The sequence below is a fragment of the Miscanthus floridulus genome, chromosome 9 (assembly GCF_019320115.1).
Source record: "Miscanthus floridulus cultivar M001 chromosome 9, ASM1932011v1, whole genome shotgun sequence".
NCBI classification, from domain to species: Eukaryota; Viridiplantae; Streptophyta; class Magnoliopsida; order Poales; family Poaceae; genus Miscanthus; species Miscanthus floridulus.
The window spans coordinates 99570444-99593475 of NC_089588.1; the positions used below are offsets into that span (position 1 = coordinate 99570444).

General features: G+C 44.2%; 1 pseudogene; it reads left to right on the forward strand.

The window, feature by feature from the left end:
• The first annotated feature begins 20463 nt into the window (after window positions 1-20463).
• On the forward strand, window positions 20464-22142 carry LOC136480389 (phenylalanine ammonia-lyase-like; annotated as a pseudogene).
• Window positions 22143-23032: the final 890 nt, after the last annotated feature.

The window sequence follows — 23032 nt, forward strand, 5'->3', positions numbered from 1 at the left end:
TCATGTTTTGTGACTAGTAGGGTTCCAAGATCCATTAGGTCAAGTCACATGTGTGGTTCTTAATGATAGGGTTACAGGTTGGTTTTGTTGGCTTGCAACTGTACCGCGAAATCAAATCGTTTGCGGGTGTTTTTACATTTCATGTGCCGTGAAAGCATCATGTTTACATTATCATCATGTTAAAGCATATGTTATCATTTCGTGTAGAACCCGAGAATGAAACGATTCTAGTTGAGCAAGTTCTGGAAGAATCCCCGGTTGTCACGGGATTTGATAATTGTGGTACTAATCCGGAACCGGAAATCGTCAACGAAGGCAAGCCCCGGTTTATGCATTAAGCCATTACCTTGTTACTTTGAAAAGTTTGTCACCTATGTTACTTATTGCATTAAGTTGATCAATTCAAATATTACCTACTTGATGCATTGCCTACCTTGTTACTTGTTTACCATCCTTGAAGATGTTTTTATTTACAAAGGCGTAGAATGCTTAGTATGCTTTATGATAGGCTTTCAAAGCAAAAGTTTTGATACCATCAAAGATGGCATACTGGCCAAAGAAAGAAAGAAGGTAGAATGAACTAGAGACTAGTCGGGTGACTTATCTTGAACGTTGGGTAATGTTGCCGACTATGTCGCTTAAAGGCCACTCATTGTGGATCTTCTGAACGAGACACTTTGTAGTACTGGTCACATACTCCGGTAAGCCTACTTCGGCTAATCCGATACTAAGACGAATGCCCGCGCACTGGGAGTGGAGAGATGGCGGGAGTAGCGTGTACCCTCGTGGCTAGAATGTGGCCGGATTTGAGGTGTGCTGTGCTCTCGGGTGGCGTGGAGACGGCTTAGTATAGGAGGATCCTGTAGCGAGGTTGATATATGCAAGATTAAGTTCTACATATGTCGTGTGATAAGGAATCCCCAGCTGGGATTTGAATCAATTCGAATTGCCGGTGCTCCGCGGATATGGAGACTCGATTCATTACAGAAGCAATGTAGTACTGGTGAATTACTAAAATATGAGAAAAAGAATGGAATGAGAAGGAATGAAATATGGGAAAATTTCATTTAGTTGAGATAATGAACTAAAAGAACTTAGTGGTAAACTTGAAAATAGAATGAAGGATAGTAAGCTTTTGGCAAAGAACTTTTGAACCCTGCTACATCCTTACCTTGCCCCAAATCCCTGCATCTCTAAAGTCTTACACCCCGTTACGTCGGGTTAGTCTTGTTGAGTACCTTTGTACTCAGGGTTTGTTAACCCTTGTTGCAGGTGAGTCGCATGCGCAGGCTTGTTTTGGTCCCTGCTGCATGTCAGTGTTTGAAGTCAACGATGATGATGAGGAGTAATGAATGGCCTTTGGACAAGGCACTAGTTTGTATGATAAATAAAGTTAATGTAATATTATCCCGCTACTATGGTTGTATGACACTTTTGGTATTGTAAGTTTGAAAACAACCGGTTTGTAATTATGTTATCTTAAGACTTCCGCTATCTTTTACTCTGGTATATATTTGAATAAACTGTTGTAATCTGCAATGACTGTGATTGGGATCCTGTTTGAAAAGAGAATCGTGGATGATTCGGGTTTCCCAAGGACACCCGACAGACCTGTTGAGTTGTTGGGAACTCGTGTACGCTATCCGAGGTCTGTTAAGACAACGATAGGTGCATGTGGGCCCAATTCCTTAGGAGGTTCTACCATAGCTGGTATCAGAGCAGTTCCCATCTAAGATCATTGTAGGTTACTTTGGAAAACCTTCAAAATGATTTGGATCAAGGAAAGTAAACATGATATTTTGAAAGTTCAATTTCTTTCTTCTTACCTTTGATCTAGACTCAATCCTGATATGATTAGGTTTGTCCTATGTATTATGAAAATCTAGTACTTATGATTATATTAATCTTTTGTACTTAGATTCGTAAGATCGATTCATACATCATGCTTGAGCACAGTGCATAATAATTCCCCTTAATAGTGGTTGGGTAAGTAATGTCAATCCCATTCTTGCTAACCTCCGTTATCCTCAAGCTGTTCTTATAGTCCTACCCTAAATTCTTCAAGCTATGGCAAAGACCAAGAAAACCGCACGCAAGTCCACCGGACCTCATGGAGTCCCTCGTCACCAATTGGCACCAAGAAATCACGAGCTTGGTGAAGGAAGTTCCAAGAACCTAGGAGAGGAATGATCTTCGAGCAACCCCGCCAACGTCGAGAACCTTAACAAGGAGCTCAACACTCTTCGTCGAGCTCATGCCAAAGACCAAGAAGAGCTAGCGGAAATGCAAAGGGGTATCACCATGACCATGGAGCTACGGAATGAAGCCTGGACACGAGAAGATGCGGCCAATGAACGCGTCAATGAGTTGGAGTTCTATGTAGAGGACCTAGAGATGGACAATGCCATTCTTCATGAGAATGTCCATATACTATATGCTCAACTTCATCCTCCTCATGGGGATGGTGAAGTTACCGATGAAGAAATGATTGTAGCTCCAGGAGAAGTCGAGAATGAAGAAGAGGAGGAGGACCCTGAGGAGTTAGTGTACTTCTCAGATGAAGATGAGGTTTCGTCCGATACAGGCACGGATGCCGAAGACTGAAAGCTTGGAGTAGTAGTAATTCCTTTACTGCTTTCTTAGAAAACCAGGGTTGTCTTGTGGGATACAAGACATGTAATATAAATAAGAACCCTTTGTAGTATGCAACCTTTTAAAAGCTTTCAATAAAGAATAATGTAAGTAAATGTGTTTCTCTAACAGATGCCTCGTCCTATCACCCGAACTGGTGCTAGTGGCTCACACGACGATGATGAGTGCCCAAATCCTCCACCAATGCCCTCGACTATGGCAGATGCCATAGCCGCACTCGTCAACGCAATGGCAGAGAATGCCAGGCTGTTAAGGGAGTTGGCGCAGAACCAGCAGGCACCATACCCTAATCGTGGCCGTCGTAATAATGGAAACGACGAGTCAACCTATGTGGATTTTACTGACACACGTCCGCCTGTGTTCTCAAAGGCAGACGAACCTTTAGAAGCCGATGATTGGCTTAGGACAATAGAGCAAAAGTTCGAGCTGATTCACTGTACTGAGGTTCAAAAACCAAGGTTTGCGGCACAGCAACTCCGAGGAGCTGCTGGTGCCTGGTGGGCAAATTTGGTAGCAGTACAGCCCGTTGGTCACCAAATCAACTGGAGGGAGTTCAAAGATGCCTTCAGGGCACATTATATTCCGGACGGTGTGATGACCATGAAGTTGGAAGAGTTCTTGGCTCTTAAGCAAGGGGAGCACCCGGTGATGCATTATGTTGGGCGTTTCAACCACCTGTCTCAGTATGCTATTGAGTATGTGAACACGGACAGGAAGAAAAAGAATCATTTTCTTCGAGGCTTGAACACTAAACTTCAGACAATGATGGCAGCCTGTGGTAATGCAACTTACCATGAAACAATCAACATTGCTATCGCTTCGGAAGAGAATTACCGCCGACACAAGGAGGCGAAGAAGAAGAAAACTGGAAGGGTATTCTATACGCAAGTGGAATCTATTCCAGAAGGAGAACCGGTTATGATGGGTATGTTTCCCATTGCTAAGCATCCTGCAATTACCTTATTTGATTCCGGTGCATCCCATACATTCATCAATCGTACATTTGTTGTGAAGCATGGGATAGCTATTGGGGAAACAAAAGAACCCTATCATATACAGTCGCCTGGGGGACGAATCTGTACAAGGGAGGTAGTTCAGCATGTACCTATTGATTTGGGAGGTTATGAGTTCCCTACCAATATGCTGATATTAAAGGATCAAGATATAGATGTGATCCTTGGTATGAACTGGCTAACTCAACACGGGGCTATCATAGATGTCCTGCGTAGAACAATAAGGGTAAATGCACCTGACAGCAAAACCCAACTTCTCATCCAACTTCCTTTTCCTAAGAGTACAGTGGAGACCGTCTGTGCAACTATTGTTGAAGGAGCCGAGGAAATTTCAGTGGTATGTGAGTTTACGGATGTCTTTCCCAATGACCTGCCTGGTCTACCACCAGACCGAGACGTAGAGTTCAGAATTGATGTGAAACCAGGGACAGCACCAATGTCCAGAAGAGCATATAGGATGCCACCGAAAGAATTAGCAGAATTAAAAATGCAACTACAAGAGTTGTTAGACAAGGGTTTCATTCAACCCAGTTCATCACCTTGGGGATGTCCTGCTATTTTCGTGAAGAAGAAGGACCAAACCTTAAGGTTATGTGTTGACTATAGGCCATTAAATGAAGTCACCATCAAGAACAAATACCCCTTACCCCGAATTGATTTGCTTTTTGATCAACTTGCGGGAGCTAAGGTATTCTCAAAGATAGACTTAAGATCAGGCTACCACCAGATTAAGATCAGATGTGAAGATGTGCCGAAGACAGCATTTACTACCCGATATGGTTTATATGAATATCTAGTCATGTCTTTTGGGCTAACCAATGCCCCGGCTCATTTCATGTACCTAATGAACTCAGTTTTCATGCCTGAGTTGGATAAGTTTGTCGTGGTGTTTATTGATGACATTCTTATCTACTCTAAGAGCAAAGAGGAACATGCGGAACATCTCCGTATTGTTCTACAAAGATTAAGAGATCACCAACTATATGCCAAGTTCAGCAAATGTGCATTTTGGTTGGAGGAAGTACAATTTCTGGGTCATGTGCTATCTGCTGAAGGTATAGCTGTTGATTCGAGCAAGGTAGAAGAAGTCCTTAACTAGAAAGCACCTACAACTATTCATCAAGTTCGTAGTTTCCTAGGGTTGGCAGGGTATTACCGTCGGTTTATCCCTGACTTCTCCAGAATTGCGAAGCCAATTACTGGATTGCTGAAAAATCAAACTAAGTTTGTATGGTCAATAGAATGTGAAGAGGCCTTTCAAACATTGAAGAAGTTGTTGACAACTGCACCAGTATTAGCACAACCTGATATCGAGAGGCCATTTGATATCTATTGTGATGCATCTGGAATTGGTATTGGCTGTGTTCTTATGCAAGAAGGCAGAGTCATAGCATATGCTTCCAGACAACTCAAGAAGCACGAAGAACATTATCCCACCCATGATCTTGAATTAGCTGCTGTTGTCCATTCACTCAAGATTTGGCGACATTATTTATTAGGCAATATATGTCATATCTATACGGACCACAAGAGTTTGAAATACATCTTCACCCAGTCAGAGCTGAATATGAGGCAAAGAAGATGGTTGGAACTTATTAAAGATTATGACTTAGAAGTACATTATCATCCGGGCAAGGCTAATGTGGTTGCCGATGCCCTGAGTCGCAAGAGTCATTGTCATTGCCTAATTGTAGAAACTATGCAGAGAACATTGTGTCAAGAGATGGAGCATCTGGATTTACAAATCTTAGAACAAGGTTCCCTGTCCAATATTGTAGTTGAGTCCACTATCAAAGATCAGATCATTGGTGCTCAACAGAAAAGTAAGGGCATAGCCCATATTAAGGATAAAGTCAGATCTGGAAGACCAACATGTTTCAAGATTGATGAATCAGATGTTGTATGGTTCAAGGATAGGTTGGTAGTACCCAAAAATCCGGAGCTGCGAAAGCAGATTCTTGATGAAGCTCATTCTACAAGATACTCCATTCATCCGGGTAGCAACAAAATGTATCATGATCTGAGAAAGAGATATTGGTGGACCAAAATGAAAATAGAAATAGCTCAATATGTGGCCAAGTGTGATATTTGCCAGAGAGTCAAAGCAGTTCATATGAAGACTGTAGGTCCATTACATTCGTTGCCAGTTCCATCTTGGAAGTGGGAGGATATTTGTATGGACTTCATAGTAGGGTTGCCTAGGACATCTGTAGGCTACAATTCAATATGGGTTATTGTTGATCGTCTAACCAAAATAGCTCATTTCTTGCCAGTCAGAGATAAATATCGAGCGGAGCAGTATGCAAAGCTTTATCTTGATAGAATTTTCAGTCTGCATGGGGCACCCAAGACCATTGTCTCTGACAGAGGATCATTGTTCATATCCAAGTTTTGGAAAAGTCTACATGAGTCTTTAGGAACTAAACTTATCCGTAGTTCTGCTTATCATCCGCAAACAGACGGACAGACCGAAAGGGTAAATCAAATTCTTGAAGATATGTTAAGAGCATGTGTTCTTTCCTTTGGTGTTAAATGGGATGAATGCCTTCCCTTGGCTGAATTCTCATATAACAACAGCCATCAAGAGAGCATTAAAATGGCACCATTCGAAGCACTGTATGGCCGTAGGTGCCAAACACCTTTAAATTGGTCAGAAGCTGGAGAACGTTGGTTCTTTGGACCGGATGTAGTCAAGGAAGCTGAAGAGAAAGTTAAACTCATACAAGCCAATATGAAGATAGCTCAATCCCGGCAGAAAAGCTATGCTGATAAGAGGAGAAGACCGCTAGAATTCAAAGTGGGAGATTATGTCTACCTCAAGGTATCACCAATGAAAAGAGTTCATCGATTTGGGATTCGGGGAAAGTTGGCGCCCCGTTATGTCGGTCCTTTTCAGATCCAACAACGATGTGGACCAGTCGCCTATCGCGTCAAGTTACCAGATCACATGTCAGCGGTACATGATATCTTTCATGTATCTCAATTAAAGAAGTGTCTTCAAGTACCTGACCAGGAGATCGACTTTGGTGGTGTAGAACTAGAACCTGATTTGACTTATGCCGAGTACCCCATTAGAGTCTTAGATCAGAAAGATCAAGGCCCTCGGAGACGTACGATCAAGTTCTACAAAGTACAATGGAATCAACACACGGAAGATGAAGCTACTTGGGAGTCCGAGGATTACTTAGAAGAGAACTTTCCTGACTTCTTCGCTTCTATCTAGTTGCAATACCTTGTCTATATTGTAACCTGTCTTGTTATTAACAGAATGGAAAACCCCCTCGCTAGCCTTTTGAATAAAGTTGTAATGTGTTAGCTTGACACATTTCCTTTTCCATTACTTAGCCTTAAGTTTTAAATCTCGGGACGAGATTTCTTTAAGGGGGAAGGGTTGTAACACCTCTGGTGTTTTGACCTAATACTAAAATTTGACATGTCATCATGTGCATTGCAAAGCATTCATTTAGTATAAAGTTTTGAATGCATTCACTAAATAAGGTTTATTTCATAATGTTGTTATTTCATGTGATGTGTTTCAAAAACCCTAAATACAGATCATGACCACAGGGGTTAAGATTCATGTGATCATGTGAGATCATATGTCATTTGACTCAAATAACCCTAATGGGCCAAGTTATTGGTCAAAATTCAAATTTAAGACAATAGGAAATCAAATCAAATTTGAATTCAGCTTTAAATTATAAAAGTCCTTTTTGCCCCTTTTGGATATTTCAAAATCCATTTGGAATTTGGGGTTGTGACAAAAAGGAAAGTTGGAGCTTATTTTATAAGGATCAACTTTGGTATTCAAAGTTTTTCAAGTTTACATGTAAAATTTGGAGTAATTTTGAAATGATTCAAATACTCAAATGCACCCCAAATTCAAATTTCAAAATGGAGGTAGAATTTGAAAATGTTCCTTGAAGCAAAGTTGTAGAGCTTGAAAAGTTGAGCAACTTTCATTTTTGGAGATTTTCAACTTCTTTAGGATATTTGTGAGTATTTTGCAAATTAAACTCAGTGTCAATTCTGTAATTCTCATGAACAGTGTCACGATCACCGCCCACCGCCGACGTACCTTCTCCGGCCTTCCAGGCTCGCCCTCGGCCGCTCTTGGCTTCGCGCTGGCACTGCATGCTCGCTGCGTGTCGATTCCGCGCGCTCCTGGACGCGCTATAAAGCCCGGAACACCGTCGTCGTCCTTTCTTTCCCTGCTCTGTTTCCCGACGTCGCCGTCTCAACTCCGGCGAGTTCCCCTCGCTTCCTCAGTCCAAACCAGTTTCGACAAATCGGTGTTACAACTCCGTTTCTTCCTTCCGAACCCATCCCACCAACTGAGGTTGTCTGAGTCCACCGAGAACTGCCGCTAGCGACTCTTCTTCCTCGCGGCCGGCGATCTCGACCGAAGCTCCGGTTCACCGCGACCAGCATCATCTGGTGAGCCGTGGTCCTTGTTTGTAGGTTCTATAGCTTTGTCTTGATGCTATGGTCCTTATTTTGCCCTTGCTTGGTCATTTTGCCCACTGCAGTCGCCGGAACTACGTCGCCGACGAAGTCTTCTCCGCCGTGAGCACTGTCACTGTCGACCCGCGTCACCGTAGTGCCTCCGGTCTCGTTCTTTGCTTCATCACATCCAGGGTGAGCTGCTGATCCTTTCTGAGCCTTTTGTTTGATCTCAACCGGTCTTGTTTCGCCGGCGTAACGCTGCCGTGGCACCACGTCCGCCATGGACGGCTTGAGCCTGGTTCCGTGTCGTAATCCACCTCTGAAATGCCATAGATCGACGCGGCTAGTCTTTGTGAGTGTTTAGATACCATGGTCGTCGCAGTTAAGCTCACCGTCGGTGCGCTAGCGTCGGTCAGCGCCATCGGAGCCGTGGTCAATGACCCGAGGTTGGGGATGACAGGTGGGGGCCGGCTGTCAGTGAGAGCAAGAGAGAGAACAGTGAGCTTTGGTTATTTTCTGATTTTGAATAGTGCAGCAATTTTGCAATTTTTGTAGGAATTTATTTACACATCCAAAAATTCTGAAAATTTTTGTGTAGCTTCTGTACATGTTCCAGTATGATTTAAAAATTTGAAATTTGAAATTTGGATAAATTTTGAATGTTCAAATATTCAGTCCATTAATTGAAAAATGCAATTTCCATGATTTTTGTAGGTCACTGTATAATTCCAAAAATTATGAAATTTGTTTTGGTACACTAATTTGTCATAAGGAAGCTTACATAAAATTTTCAGGTCATTTGGAACAAGTTTATTTTTGGGCTTAATTCCAAATTAATTCAAAAATAGATAAAAGCAAACCCTAAGTGTTTGATTAGTGTTGGATCTTGTTTTGGTCATGTTTTGTGACTAGTAGGGTTCCAAGATCCATTAGGTCAAGTCACATGTGTGGTTCTTAATGATAGGGTTACAGGTTGGTTTTGTTGGCTTGCAACTGTACCGCGAAATCAAATCGTTTGCGGATGTTTTTACATTTCATGTGCCGTGAAAGCATCATGTTTACATTATCATCATGTTAAAGCATATGTTGTCATTTCGTGTAGAACCCAAGAACGAAACGATTCTAGTTGAGCAAGTTCTGGAAGAATCCCCGGTTGTCACGGGATTTGATAATTGTGGTACTAATCCGGAACCGGAAATCGTCAACGAAGGCAAGCCCCGGTTTATGCATTAAGCCATTACCTTGTTACTTTGAAAAGTTTGTCACCTATGTTACTTATTGCATTAAGTTGATCAATTCAAATATTACCTACTTGATGCATTGCCTACCTTGTTACTTGTTTACCATCCTTGAAGATGTTTTTATTTACAAAGGCGTAGAATGCTTAGTATGCTTTATGATAGGCTTTCAAAGCAAAAGTTTTGATACCATCAAAGATGGCATACTGGCCAAAGAAAGAAAGAAGGTAGAATGAACTAGAGACTAGTCGGGTGACTTATCTTGAACGTTGGGTAATGTTGCCGACTATGTCGCTTAAAGGCCACTCATTGTGGATCTTCTGAACGAGACACTTTGTAGTACTGGTCACATACTCCGGTAAGCCTACTTCGGCTAATCCGATACTAAGACGAATGCCCGCGCACTGGGAGTGGAGAGATGGCGGGAGTAGCGTGTACCCTCGTGGCTAGAATGTGGCCGGATTTGAGGTGTGCTGTGCTCTCGGGTGGCGTGGAGACGGCTTAGTATAGGAGGATCCTGTAGCGAGGTTGATATATGCAAGATTAAGTTCTACATATGTCGTGTGATAAGGAATCCCCAGCTGGGATTTGAATCAATTCGAATTGCCGGTGCTCCGCGGATATGGAGACTCGATTCATTACAGAAGCAATGTAGTACTGGTGAATTACTAAAATATGAGAAAAAGAATGGAATGAGAAGGAATGAAATATGGGAAAATTTCATTTAGTTGAGATAATGAACTAAAAGAACTTAGTGGTAAACTTGAAAATAGAATGAAGGATAGTAAGCTTTTGGCAAAGAACTTTTGAACCCTGCTACATCCTTACCTTGCCCCAAATCCCTGCATCTCTAAAGTCTTACACCCCGTTACGTCGGGTTAGTCTTGTTGAGTACCTTTGTACTCAGGGTTTGTTAACCCTTGTTGCAGGTGAGTCGCATGCGCAGGCTTGTTTTGGTCCCTGCTGCATGTCAGTGTTTGAAGTCAACGATGATGATGAGGAGTAATGAATGGCCTTTGGACAAGGCACTAGTTTGTATGATAAATAAAGTTAATGTAATATTATCCCGCTACTATGGTTGTATGACACTTTTGGTATTGTAAGTTTGAAAACAACCGGTTTGTAATTATGTTATCTTAAGACTTCCGCTATCTTTTACTCTGGTATATATTTGAATAAACTGTTGTAATCTGCAATGACTGTGATTGGGATCCTGTTTGAAAAGAGAATCGTGGATGATTCGGGTTTCCCGAGGACACCCGACAGACCTGTTGAGTTGTTGGGAACTCGTGTACGCTATCCGAGGTCTGTTAAGACAACGATAGGTGCATGTGGGCCCAATTCCTTAGGAGGTTCTGCCACAATATTGGTTTAGAAATACCACATGTAGAAATCAATTTGATTTCTACCACTTGCAATCGGTGGTGGATATTTGAAGTATGATGCTTAACTCCGGGGACTCCATTTTCCTTGCAATGAGACTACTACACATATGATAAGCTTGAAAAGGTGTTAGTCTCAAAGCATCCAACTTGTAGAGTAACCTCCCCCTAAATTTGTGCACACAAGTATGGAATACTTATAGGAAACATGCACATTGATTTTAGAATCAAAATACCACTTGAAAGATGACATCACATGAATGTGAGAGTCATTTTCGAATGCGATATTCGAGAGAAATTATCTATAATTTGGACTTTGGCACATATTAGATGAACAATTGAAGGACAAGCTATGTGCCATGCTCCTAAACAATTTTAAACCATGTAGGATTGCTCCAAGGAATAAGAACGAAACCGAGCAAGCCTACCATATGAAATACCTAGTGTATGCATGACAAAATATATAAGAATGCAAATGCAAACCTAGGCATGAAGGGTAACTAGATGCTAAAAGATTCCAATTGTAGGAAAATTTAAATCTAATACCAATTGAAGTAAATTGAATCTAGTTACCTAACATGGGGAGGGGAATTTGGGTTCATAGTATTCACTAACCCACTTGGCAATGATTTTGTCCATCATGATGCAACCCATGAAATGCATCCAAAACTTTGCCAAGTCTCCAAATTCCCCGAGTCCATCAGACTTCTCACTTCCCTTTCGGGATCCAAACCTTCTTGGTGCTCTTCATGTTGAAGATGATTTCCTTTGGCACCCAAAAGCGTTTGACTCCATTGTTGGCTTGCTTGTTTACCTTGATGGCCACCACCTTGTCATGTTTCTTCTTCTTTAGCAAGTATGGTGTGGAGGCCTTCTTGTCCACCTTGTTGGTGTAGGTGTTGGAGAGCTTGCTTGTTTGCTTCTTCTCTTGCTTCTTTGCTCCTCCCCCATTCTTCACCTTGCACTCATAGGACTTGTGACCTTCCTTGTGGCACACATAGCGAACCACGGTTTGTCCTTCATCAAGCTTCTTCACTCCCTTGATGGTGTTATCTTGATGAAGTTGGGCTTGCTTCGACTTGCCTTTTACTTGAGTCAAGTCCTTGGTGAGGCGAGCTACTTCTTGCTTGAGTTGCTCATTCTCTTTTGCAACCTCTTGTGTGCACGTATCTACAACAACTTTCTCAACACAAACTTGGTTGCACAAGGATGAGTCTAAACATAAATCATTACAAGAAATAGAGGCATCCTTTTTAGACATATTAGAACTTTTCTTTTTAGATGCCTTGGTAGGGGTTGCACTAATGGCTTCAAGATTAGCAACTTTATTAGTTAGCTCATCACAATGTTTGCACATGGTTTCCATTTTAGCAAGCAAACTTTTATAAGCATCTTGTGAGCTAGCTAATTTTTCTTTTAATTTTTCATTTTTCTTAACAAGTTCCTCATCATTAGTTGTGCATGCATTTGTTGTTGCACTAGCCTTAAGTTGCTTAATTTTAGTAGATAGTTCAACATTGAGATTAGCAAAGTTCTCATATTATTCAAGCAAAGTTTTATATGCTTCTTGTGAACTATCTAGCTTCTCTTTAATCTTTCCAAGCTTCTGTTGTTGACTAGTGCAAACTTTAGCATAATTAAGATTTTGTTGCACAATTTCTTCATAAGAAGTCATTTCATCATCACTATCACTCTCACTAGAGGATGAGTTTTCGTTACCTCGTGCCATAAGGCACACATGAGAAGAGCTTGATGATGAGTGCTTGCGCCCTCGCCTCTTGTGATGGTGTTCTTCTTCACTTGAAGAATCATCTCATGTCCTTATTGATGTGAGGGCTTGTTTCTTGCATGCCTTCTTCTTTGTCTTGGGTGTGGGCTTATTTGGACAAGCTTCCACAAAGTGCCCCAACTTGCCACATCCATAGCATCCTCTCTTTCTTTGCTCATTTCTTTGATTTGTGAAAATGAGATCTTGGATTTGGATGGGCACACCCTTGACATTGAGCTTTTGGATCATCTTCTCCACCTTGTTGATTAGTTTGATTGATTCTACATCAAGGTCAGAGGTGGAGGAGGAAGATTGATCATCATCACTTGAATCTTCATCATCATCATCATCCTCATCTTCTTCTTCTTCTTCACTTGAGGAGCTTGAGCTTGAGCTTGTCTCAACTTGCTTGCTCTTCATCTTCTTTTTCTCACTACATCCGAGAGTTTTGCCTTTGCTTGATGAAGAGGCTTCTTCTTGACCCATCTTGTATGACATTTCAAATGCCACTATCTTGCCAATGACTATGGGTGGGGTCATGGTGCTCAAGTCCTCCATGTTGTGAAGGATGGCGATGATGCTTGCATATTTCTTTTTGGTAGCACGAAGATGATCTTCCTCACGATGTCCGCATCACCTAGCTTGGTTAGTCCTATTGAGTGGAGCTCATTGATAATTAGATTCAAACGAGAATACATATCACGAACAAGCTCATTATCATTCATTGTAAAGGTATCATAATTTTGCTTAGCTAGACAATGCTTTTGCTCATGGACATTAGGTGTGCGGTCATAGAGCTCTTGGAGTTTTAACCATATTTCGTGTGCCATATTTAAAGTGAATACTTGGTTAAACACATCCATGCTAAAAGATTCAAACAAGCAATTTTTAGCTCTAGCATTGAAATGAATTTCTTTTTCATCACTCTTAGTGGGTTTATCGGAATTCTTAATGGGTTTCATCCCGTCACGAGTGACTCTCCAAACTCTCAAATCAACCGCCTCAAGGTAGCAAGCCATTCTAGCTCTATAATAAGGGAAGTTAGTGCCGTCAAAGTGCAGAGGCCTAGAGCTATCCATCCCAACCACTTTAAATAGCGTCGGCTCAATGGCGGTTAAGCCAAAGGTCCAAATTGAGTCAACCGGCTCTGATACCAATTGAAAGGGGACCGTGACGCCTAAGAGGGGGGTGAATAAGGCAACTTAAAAATCTAACTCCAAAACTATGGCCTTTTTTTCTAACCCTAGCAAAACTTATGCAATAGATAAACTATCTAAATGTGCAACTACGGTTTTTCTAGTGTGTTGCTATCTCTACCGCAAAAGAAGTAATACAATCAATGTAAATGCGGAAGCTAAAGAGCAAGGTAGAGATATACAAACTCCCATCGATGACTCCAGTATTTTTATAAAGGTATCGAGAAGTGCGCAAGCTTCTCCCTAGTCCTCATTGGAGCCCCTCACAAGAAATCCCTCGCAAGGGCCAAGCTCCCGGTCGGGTAACTCCGTGGATAGCCTTGGGCCTTCCCCACACGTAAGTGGGTCTCCGATGTGCCTTCCGGCAAGCCTTTCCCGAATGCTCCCTGCCGTCTTCACTATTAAGCTTCCGGCTGAAACGGTGCGGGCCTTGTTCCCTCCGGTACACGGTGGCGACCACACCACAAAATCGGTTGGTGTGATCTCGCAAGACTACAAGCTCCTCCAATGTACAACAATGGTGCTCGCAAGCATCGAGTTGTGAGAGGTATGCAAACCTCACTAAACACTAGGCCTAAACCTAGAGCAAGCACATAAGCGGTGGTCTAATCAACCTAAGCACTTCGCAAAGTACCTACGCTAATCACCTAATCAAGCACTAAGCACTATGCAAGTGGAGATCACTAAAATAGTGTATCAACACCCTTGGTATGTTTCCTTAACTCCACACACCTCATTTGGCTGGTTGGGGATTATATTTATAAGCCCCACTGAGAAAGTAGCCGTTGGGGACGAAGTCCCGCTTTTCTGCTACTGACCGGACACTGGAGTCGTCCTGATCGGACGCGTCCGGTCGTCCCGACCGTTGGAGCCACGAACAACTGATCGGACGCTGCCAGCGTCCGGTCGCAATTTCGCCGCTCTGCAAACCTCTCTGTACTCGATCGGACGTTGTTGTCCTTCGTCCGGTCGGTTTGCCACCAGCGTCCGGTCACTTGCTGAGTGTGTTGTCGGACTGATGAACAGTGCCATCGGTGCGTCCGGTCGATTCACTTGTGCAGCGTCCGATCGCTGCTGCTGACGCTTGCTATTGCCGAGCCACTGATCGGAGCGTCCGGTCACTTTCTTCAAGCGTCCGGTCGCTTCTGTGAGCTCGTTTCTTCGCGTTCTTGCGTGCGGCTTGGTTCCTATCTTCATGCTTGGACTTTGCTTGATATCTTGGGTCTTCTCTTGTGCTCCTAAGGTCTTGCTTGAGGTGTTGATCATCGAATCATCACGTCGCCTTTGTCCAAGTCACGTCTTGCATCCTATTGAACTATAAAACAATCACTTGCAAATTCATTAGTCCAATTTGGTTGTGTTGGTTATCAAGAACCAAAATCCAAAGTAAATGGACCTAGGATCCATTTTCCTTACAGAAACCTCGTGCGTTGCTGCGTACCTTTTTAATTATTACGATGTACTAGTACAGGGCGCGCGCCCTCGCTCGCGTGGGCAAAGGCTATGGGCAGAATTAGTTGTGTATGATGCACATGTCGTAGGCGCGATCATTTGCATAGTTAAGATATCTTCACTGATAGACATTTACAGCATGGCTAAAGTACAGAGGTGCAGGCATATGGCAGTGCCATTGGTAGTCTACGGTGTACCATAGGAGGTGGTTGTGATTTACAACATGTATATACTATATAGTTTGGGCGTATGATACAGATTGGTCTTGGACCTTGTAGCGGCGGAGGCTGTGAGTCTCAAAAAAAATTCCGCTGGATGCTTTCCTTGGTCTGCTTAAGTCGGTGGGAAAAGGCAACGTGTTGCAGTTGGATGAATCTTTTGAAGAAGTAAATCATGTAAGGTTCACTTGTTCACTACAAAATGTGATTTTGGTTCGTGGGTACATGAGATTTGAGTTTTGTTTTGTTACCTAATCTTGGTGTCCATGGTTCCTAATCTGCTGATGTTGTTTATCCAGCTAAAAAATATTAGAAGCATACAAGCTGTTAGGAGGCGCTCTCTCTGATTTTTCAAATAGAATCGTTTTAAGTACGGTACCTTATTTTGTCAACATCCAACAGATCTAGTAGCCATTCTGCACCCAGGGTATATATACCTTGAATTTTTTTTTCTCACATACATAGCAACGAACCAACAGTGGGGTGTATAAATTAACTACTGAACAGATATTTAGGCCATGTCTGGATAAGCTAGAGCTAATTTTTGGACGGCGACGGCTCCGGTACTCCCTTTTTAAAAAATGGCACGAATCTTAAAGCAACTAATTAGAGAAATTAATTATTTTACATTATATTGCAACCGGGTCCTGCCTGGGCCAGGCCTGTCCAAGCCCAGCCCCGTATCCAGCCCTAACGCTCTGCTCCGTTATTCTGTCTCAAACGCCGTCGCCAAACATACTGCGATGCGCGAGTACCTGCTCTATTACCGAGCAGCGGCGGCACCTCCTCCGGTCCTTTGCCCCGGTGATTCCTGAACAGCGGCAGCCATGCCTCCGGCCACCGCACCCCCATCGCCCCCACCTCGCCTCCGGCCATGCCTTCGGCCATCGTAGCCGTTGCTCCGTGCTCGCTACTCCTCCCGTCAATCTCATCCCGATCCCATTTCTTCGAGCTTTGCCACAAGGACCAGGGCAGCGCTGCCAAGGATGTTGAGGAAGAAGACGCCATGCCTCCAGCCAATCTTGTTGGATATAATATGGGCTTGGCCCATATAATATTTAATAATCAAATAAAACTCTATGGTACGTAACATTAAGTGTTGTATGGTTTAATACCATACGGGATTTTGACTGAACGCTGACTCAGCTTATATGGTTGGAAATTATTCATCTAAATTGAGAAGCTGAGAAAATGATAAAGGCGTGCCACATGCGCGCGCGCCGCCGCGGGCCAGGCCGAGGTAGGCAAGCGGCGATTGAGCGGGCGGGCGTGGCTAGTCTTTTGCCACTTAAATCCACATTATCACGGGAGTTTCGCTCCTTGATGGTGGAGGCAAACTGACTGCGTCAGTTACCGTCCCTTCCACTTCCCGTCTACTGGGATTCTCCGCTGCCTTCGTCCCTTCCCCTGTCGCAGCCATATACCTGCAGTCCTCCATCAGTCCAGACCCCTACTTCCGCAACCGTTCCCGAGAGAATCCACATCTCTGCAGCCCTCTGTCTTCCCCGTCCCGTACCTCTGCGCGCACGGAGTAGCGAAAGAGCATGTGCCTCCGGAACCCTCGTCCGCAGGTGAACCTTGCATGGGGTGCGCGGAGATTAGGTTTTTGGGGAGCGATCCGCGACTGCTCGTCCACGTACGTCTTCTTCCTGGTGGCAGATCCCGTCTTATTCCCGGTGATTGCCTACGGAACCGCAAGCTGCCTTCTTCCTGGTGATCCGTTCGTTGGACTGCACTGCGAACATCGTCCTGCACCGACTGTGGTCCGCGACTTCGAGCAACGCGCTATGTTGACTAGTGCGAATGGAGCCTCCGATGCCCTCGGCATGGGACCCTCCGCGGGCTACATTCTCATCTATGTGATTACTGTACTCGCTGCTATAGTATTCGTCTATATGATATCTCTGCATGTTGTAGTGTTCATTAGAGAAATACACATGCACATATATGCCATCACGAACCTGCTGATGCTATTTTTCTGGATTAAACTGATAATGAAAATGCCTAAATTTCTAACATTAAAAAAACCTAATGTTAGGCAATTTTCTGTCAGTGGTTTTGCTGCTGCTTTGAAGCCAAATAATTTTGATGGCAAGAATTTCATGATATGGCATGCCAAGATGGTATTGTGGTTGACTACGATGAACTGCTATCACGCCGCGCAGGGGAAGCCTGAACAATTTACTCCTGAGGAGGAGCAAAAGTTCTTGGCTACCGATAACCTGTTTCGAGGCGCCGTGATTAGTGCACTTCATCCCAAGTATGAGAAAAACTACATATCTTGCACGTCAGGCAAAGAGTTATGGGATGCACTTGAGGCAAAGTTTGGGTTTTCTGATGCTGGCAGTGAGCTGTACCTTATGGAGTAGCTGTATGACTACAAAATAGTTAAAAACCATTCTGTGGTTGAACAGGCTCATGAGATATAGGCACTAGCAAAGGAACTAGAATATTTTCCATGTCTGTTGCCCGATAAGTTTGTGGCCGGCAGTATAATCGCTAAGCTGCCACCTTCGTGGAGGGATTTTGCTACTTCTCTAAAGCACAAGAGACAAGACTTTAGCATGACTGAGCTTATTGGATCTCTTGATGTTGAGGAGAGGGCGAGAGCAAAAGACAACCGTGGAAAAGGAGTTGAGTCTTTCGTTGCCAATATGGTGTAGAAAAAAACTCATTTGCATCTCATAATAAAAAGAAGAAGAACATGCAAGAGAACAACAATGCAAAGCCTAAGCAGACTGCATAGTTTAAGAAGAAAAACAACAAGAAAGGTGGAGGATGCTTTGTTTGCGGGAGTGATGAGCATTGAGCAAGTGCGTGCCCAGACCGCAAATATAAGCAAGAAAAGAAATCCGCAAACATGGTAATTAGGGAGACTGGAGGAGGAACATCTGGGTATGGTAATTCTTTACCTTTTGTTCTTTCAGTTTGTCTTTCACCTGAGTGGTGGATGGACAGTGGTGCTAATATTCATGTGTGTGCTGATATTTCTTTGTTTATTTCCTATCAGGCCGGCAGGAGTGGAGCCTTGCTAATGGCAAACGGTTCGCATGCACGTGTTCTTGGTGCTGGTACGGTTGTTTTGAAGTTTACTTCGGAAAAGCCGGTGCTATTAAAGAACGTGCAGCATGTCCCCTCCATCAAAAAGAACCTTGTTAGCGCTTCTCAGATGTGTCGCGATGGCTTTAAAATTGTACTTGAGTCCAATAAGTGTGTTGTATCGAGACATGGAATATTTGTTGGAAAAGGTTATGATTGTGGAGGCTTGTTCCGCTTATCTTTGCTTGATGATGCGTGTAATAAAGTAGTGAACAATGTTAATGTTTCGGGTGAGTCGAATATATGGCATTCACGACTTTGTCACATCAATTTTGGCTGTCTCACGCGGCATGCAAATCTGAATTTAATCCTAAAATTTAACTTAGTCAAAGATTCTAAGTGCGAGGTGTGTGTGCAATCGAAGCAACCGTGCAAGCCTCACAAGGCTGTTGAGGCGAGGAACTTGGCACCACTAGAACTCGTTCATTCTGATTTATGCGAAATGAATGGCGAATTGACTAAATGCGGTAGATGATACTTCATGACATTTATAGATGATTGCACTAGATTTTGCTACGTGTATTTATTGAAAACAAAAGATGAAGCGTTGCATTATTTTAAAGTCTATAAAGCTGAGGTAGAAAATCAACTTGAGATTGTGGTCCGATCGCGGGGGAGAATATTTCTCAAATGAATTTTCTGTGTTTTACGCGGTGCACGGAATTATTCATGAGAGGACGCCACCATACTAACCACAGTCCAATGGGATTGCAGAGAGAAAGAACCGCACTCTAACTGATTTGGTTAATGCCATGTTGGAGACTGCGGGACTATCTAAGGAATGGTGGGGTGATGCTATATTGACAGCGTGTCATGTCCTGAATAGAGTGCCCACAAAGAACAAAGAAATTATACTATTCAAGGAATGAGAGAAGAAGAGATTAAATCTCTCTTACCTGCGAACTTGGGGTTGTTTGGCAAAGGTGAATGTGCCAATAAACAAAAAGCGAAAGCTTGGACCAAAGACTATTGATGGTGTTTTTCTTGGTTATGCTATTCACAGCGTGGGTTATAGATTTTTAATTATAAACTCTAGTGTTCCTGAGATGGCTGTTGATACAATCATGGAATCTAGAGACGCTACATTTTTTGAGAATGAGTTTTCCATGAAAAATGTACCTAGCACAACTGGTCATGAATTTATAATTCCCATGAGCATAAAAATTTTACTCCGATAGAACAAATTGAGGAACCCTATGTGCAAAATCCTATGGTACGTATAATATGGGCTTGGCCCATATAATATTTAATAATCAAATAAAACTCTTTGGTACGTAACATTAAGTGTTGTATGGTTTAATACCATATGGGATTTTGACTGAACGCTGACTCAGCTTATATGGTTGGAAATCATTCATCTAAATTGAGAAGCTGAGAAAAGGATAAAGGCATGCCACATGCCCGCGCGCCGCCGCCGCCTCCGCCGGCCGGGCCGTGGCCGTGGCCGCGGGCGTGGGACGGGGCCGAGGCGGGCGGCGGGCGTGGCCAGTCTTTTGCCACTTAAATACACATTATCACGGGAGTTTCGCTCCTTAACGGTGGAGGCGAACTGACTATGTCAGTTACCGTCCCTTCCGCTTCCCGTCTCCTGGGATTCTCTGCTGCCTTCGTCCCTTCCCCTGTCGCAGCCATATATCCGCAGTCCTCCGTCAGTCCAGACCCCTACTTCCACAACCGTTTCCGAGAGAATCCACATCTCCGCAGCCCTCTGTCTTCCCCGTCCCGTACCTCTGCGTGCATGGAGTAGCGGGAGAGCAGTTGCCTCCGAAACCCTCGTCCATTGGTGAACCTTGCACGGGGTGTGCGGCGATTAGGTTTTTGGGGAGCGATCCGCGACTGTTCGTCCACGTACGTCTTCTTCCTGGCGGCAGATCCCGTCTTCTTCCCGGTGATTGCCTACGGAACCGCAAGCTGCCTTCTTCCTGGTGATCCGTTCGTGGGACTGCACTGCGAACATCGTCCTGCACCGACTGTGGTCCGTGACTTCGAACAACGCGCTATGTCGACTAGTGCGAATGGAGTCTCCGATGCCCTCGGTATGGGACCCTCCACGGGGTACATTCTAATCTCTGTGATTATTGTACTTGCTGCTATAGTATTCGTCTATATGTTATCTCTGCACGCTGTAGTGTTCATTAGAGAAATACACATGCACATATATGCCATCATGAACCTGCTGATGTTATTTTTCTAGATTAAACTGATAATGAAAATACCTAAATTTCTAACAAATCTGATCCCATCTCTCTCTGCCCTCGCGCCGACCAGCCGCCCACGCCCCTGTGAACCGGGAGCCGCCAGGTTAGGCGGCGCCGACCATGAGGAGATCCGTGCCACCCGCTCGCCGTCGGCCTCCGCCGCCGCCGCCACGTCCCCTTCGCTATGGCCGCCCACGCGGCTGCGCCTCCGCGTCGTGAGGTGCCACGCCGGCGGCGACGGGGAGCAAGGGAAGGGGGAGGAAGAGGAGGCGGAGGCACCCGAGTCGCTCTTCGCTAGGGAGCTCCGGTGGGTCTACTCCGGCATCCGCTTCAAGATCCTCGAGGCCATCGCGAAGCTGCTCAACGCCAATGTCACGTCGTTCCTGCCGCTGCGGGGCACCATCACCGCGTCGGGCGACCTCGTCACGCTCTCCTACATTGCCGGCCTCATCACAGGCCGCTAGAACTCCGTCGCGGTGGCCCCCGATGGCAGGATGGTGGATGCCGCCCAGGCATTCAAGATCGCCGGCATCGAGCACAGCTTCTTCAAGCTGCAGCCCAAGGAAGGTCTCGCCATGGTCAACGGCACCGCCGTGGGCTCTGGCCTCGCGTCCACCGTGCTCTTTGAGGCCAACGTGCTCACCATCATGGCTGAGGTCATCTCCGCGGTGTTCTGGGAGGCCATGACCGGCAAGCTGGAGTTCGCCGACCACCTGACGCACATGCTGAAGCACCACCCGGGACAGATCGAGGCTGCCGCGATCATGGAGCACATCTTGGAAGGCAGCTCCTACATGAGTGCCTCAAGGTGCTGAACAAGGTGCTCGTGGCCATCAACCAGCGCAAACACATCGACCCGCTGCTCGAGTGCCTCAAGGAGTGGAACGGCGAGCCCCTGCCGCTGTGCTGAGCTGCACCTGCACTGCGTAAGAGCAGAGAAGTATATAGAAAAAAAAAACAAAAGTATAGCGGCTCAAGACGGAGCGTTTCAAGATCATTGTGAAGTTTTTTACAATCATCAGACTAGCAGAAGATACTCTCAATATTACCGTTCCTTGTACTACTAGCTAAAGTTCATGTGAATGTTGTTGTGTTCCCGCAGCTGCGACGCCATGGCCTACAATGTGCATTTTCGTGGTCATAAGAGCTCCCTCTTATCGATATCTAAACTTTTTTTTTTACAACAAGCACACTTTTATTTCAACAGCATGAAGCTGATAGAATGGTTACAGAGTCTGTAACTACAGAGGTCAGTGCATCCCTTAACGGGCACTGTAGAACATGGCTTCTGTTGGAACAACTGAATGATAGACTCGTTGGCTGGGATTGAATCCCTACAAATGCCTGTTTTGCTAATGTATGAGCAGTTTGGTTTTGGCTTCTTCTTATCTTGAAGACACTTGTGTTTCTCTGCATTGTTGAGTTGATGAAGTTCTGTGTGAGATGCTTGATCCTCCAGTCAGGTGGCGTGGACCTATCTCAACCTGAAAATGAACCATAAGAGTTTTTTTATCATCAAAGCTAGCACTAGTAGAACCTGAAAAATGAACCATAAGAGGAATCAAGTACATGAGGGTAGTACTTTATTTAGATCAATATGTCAAATATCTCACCTCTTTTCATTTTTGGTGGTTGGGACACCACAGTAGTAGGCTTAATTTTCTTCTTCATCGCTGTTTTTTTATCATCAAAGCTACCTGGTAATGAACAGTAAGAGGAATAAGTACATAAGGATGACGATAATACTTTATTTATTAACAAAATAGTTGTAAATATCCTTAGTAACAATGCCAACTTTGTCATATCCTCCATATCTGCATTGAAGAACATCTCTTATGACATGCTTACGGATTCCAGCAGCTTCCATTGACATGATCTCATTTCTATGGAAATCCTTAATCTTCCGGTGAGACCATAGGAACGGAACTTCATCAGGCATTGCTAGGGTCGGAGTCGAAAGCGAGCGTCGTCCCCTCCTTGGCTAGACCTTCCGGTCAGAGAAGCGGGTCGGAGCCAGAAGCGAGCGTTGTCCCCTCCTTGGTCAGGCCTTCCGGTCGGAGACTGGATCACTCTTCCAGCCTGTCGTTAGGTATCTGGGCCGGCCCAGGAGTTGTGCGTCATTTGTAATGCCATCTGCTGGGCCGAGGTTATGCTGGGAAGCGGGCCTATTAGGGACTCCGGGTTTATAAACCCGACACATATGCATAACGTTGGAGCTTGTAACTAATAATAGTAAGTTTGTGGTCCAAAAAACATATATTTTTTTGAGCAAGGACGAATATACTATAAATTTTTAGTTATTAAATTAAAGCCTTATATAATGTGTTTGCTCATGTACATGGTTTGTGCTCACATACATAGTTCAGTGTA